This window comes from Oncorhynchus mykiss, chromosome 24 (genome assembly GCF_057628025.1).
Source record: "Oncorhynchus mykiss isolate SJ-2025 chromosome 24, ASM5762802v1, whole genome shotgun sequence".
NCBI lineage: Eukaryota > Metazoa > Chordata > Actinopteri > Salmoniformes > Salmonidae > Oncorhynchus > Oncorhynchus mykiss.
This window is the reverse complement of record NC_143045.1, coordinates 18,883,796-18,886,438: the sequence shown is the minus strand read 5'-3', so window position 1 is coordinate 18,886,438 and position 2,643 is coordinate 18,883,796. Positions and strand designations below refer to the sequence as shown.

General features: G+C 38.2%; 1 long non-coding RNA gene across 1 annotated transcript; it reads right to left on the bottom strand.

The window, feature by feature from the left end:
• Positions 1-1,380: 1,380 nt before the first annotated feature.
• LOC110503462 (uncharacterized) lies at positions 1,381-2,171 on the bottom strand. The gene is made up of 2 exons (XR_002470472.3): positions 2,055-2,171; positions 1,381-1,769 (listed from the first exon to the last, which is right to left on the bottom strand). It is a non-coding gene; the product is annotated as an uncharacterized LOC110503462 (long non-coding RNA).
• Positions 2,172-2,643: the final 472 nt, after the last annotated feature.

Sequence of the window (2,643 nt, the reverse complement as noted above, 5' to 3'; positions counted from 1 at the left end):
ACTTATGGGATATGTAAATGACTGCATTATTACTCACTGCACTATTTAACTCATGCCAAACATATGTTCTTGTTTCATAACATTGACAACTCTGTGCGGTGGTGCCTAGTTTCCATTTGTGTCATGACTGAGTTAAAGCTGCAGCTAGTTATGTTGCAAGAGGAAATGAAACATTGCTCAGAATTAAACCATCATTATTGAGAAACAAACAGAATTCATTCCCACTTTTTTATTTAATAAAACTAGCTTGTATTGACACTAGGATTGTGAGACCAGAAGAGCACTGTGGAACCATTGACATTTTGCTGATCATCATTCATTGTTTCATTTGACTTGATGAGGTTTATAAGACTCCACATATTTGTTGTAATGTCAATAAGAAGGCATGAAAAACAATTCATATCAAGTTAACATACATAACTAACTCCAACTCTAACCTTGGTGGTAAACTACTGCTTTATTACTCACTGCACTATTTAACTCATGCCAAACCTATTTTCCTTGTTTCGTAACGTTGACAGTGCTCTGTGCGTTGGTGCTAAGTTTCCATTTGTGTCATGACTGAGTTAAAGCTGATATGTTACAAGAGGAAATTAAACCTTGTTCAGAAGTAAACCAACATCATTATTGAGAAATTAACAGAATTCAGGCCTATTTTTTTTATTTAATAAAACTAGCTTGTATAGACAATATGACTGTTGAACCATTGACATTTTGCTGATCATCATTCATTGTTTCGTTTGACTTGATGAGGTTTATAAGACTAGTATTTGTTGTAATGTCAATAAGAAGGCATGAGAAACAATTCATATCAAGTTAACATACATAACTAACTCCAACCTTGGTGGTAAACTACTTGTCTGTCCTTCTGTGACCATTCTTCTTCTCGCCACAAGGTGAGCATCTCATACCACTCCTGAAGTCAAATGAGAAAAAAGCACAGCACAGTGGTGGTCACACACACACACACACGTACATGCCCACGCCCACACAAAATAAAGGCCCAGATCTAGAGTGAGGCTCCCCTCCTTTCCCCCTGAAGTTGTACTCTAGGCCCACACTGACATTGCATTATGCCTGAGTCTGTCCTACTCCAAAATCATCTGATGTATCATGCAATATGCTAGCCTGGGTACCAATCTGTTTAGCTAACTTTCTACTTTTTGTATTTGGTGTCATATGCCATATGTTTAGCATGATAGGAGTGGCAAGGAGTGGAATGATAGCTAAACAGACTGGTACCCAGACTAGCTATATGCTGTTAACTGTTTACTTATGAATAAACATCAGCAAGGTGTTTTTAGGGGTGGTGAGTTAAAATATCAAAAGGCTTTTACAGATTTACCGACAGATATCCTTAGGAATCAGAGGGACAAAACATGACATTTTCTGTTCTTTATTAACTTAACTTCAAATAGTTGTTTTATAATTATTTGCAGGAACATTACAAACTGTACAATACATTTAAACAACACAGGAGCAGGAAGCAAATAAAATAGTAAAGTTACAGTATGTGTATGTTATGGTCAAACGTTTAACGTGATGTCTTGTGAGACATCAATACTTAGCACGCTGTTGTGACAACCACCCATTCCTGACCCTCTTTCTTTGCTGATGAACATCATTTTGCTGTCTGTGTTGTTCAGTTATGCTGATGCTCAGGCAATATCACGCCACTTTAACTCTGTCCTCCTCCCGATCCTGTTTGTCCTCATCCACCATGTTTAGTTCTTCATACTAATGCTTGATCAGTCATGAGGGCTCCACATCTACCAAGACATGCAACCAGACGTAGCAGGTTTGCTTTAGTTATTTGTACTCTGGACAGCTTCAGAGCTAATGACAATGCATTGCTTAGCTATATACAGTATATTGCTTCACATAATTTGGACTGATTGCTCAGTGGATCATTTAACTTCTGTGTTTTGGATTGTATAACAACACAAATGAATAAGTCATTTGGTTTACTATATGTTTAGATATATCAGGCATCGTTGGTGGTAACAGTTATAGTTCAATGTGGCTGTATGAGTCCCTTACCTTGAGTCCCTTACCTTGAGTGAGGTAGTTGTTCACACTAGGATATGTATGAGGTAAATGCACATGGTCAGATGGTCTTGGAGGGAAGAATGGAAAAGGTTGTTCATTTACCACCAGATCCAGTATTTCTCCTGAATATGAGGGAAGATCAAATGTCAATGATCAAGCCCAAACCTGGCACAGTAGAAACCTTCTCATAAATTAGATTAGAGGAATGTAACAGGAATCTTTATCATGGATTCATAATACAGTTCCAGACAACAACAAAAATATGTCCTTTATAAAGCATCCATGTGTTGCCAGCTATTGGTTTGCAATTTCACATTTTAGTAATATACTTGATGCTCTTATCCAGAGCGACTTATAGTTAGTGCATTCATCTTAAGATAGCTAGGTGGGACAACCACATATCACAGGCATAGAGTCATTTTTTCTCAAAGTTTCTATCAGTAAAGGGGGGAGGGGCAAAGTAAAACTGCTGGTTCAGGTTTTTTTTGGGGATGGGGGTGATACTGTTTGAAGAGATGGGGTGTCAGATGTTTTCGGGAGATGGGCAGGGACTCTGCTGTCGTAAGTTCAGGGGGAAGTTGGTTCCACCATTGG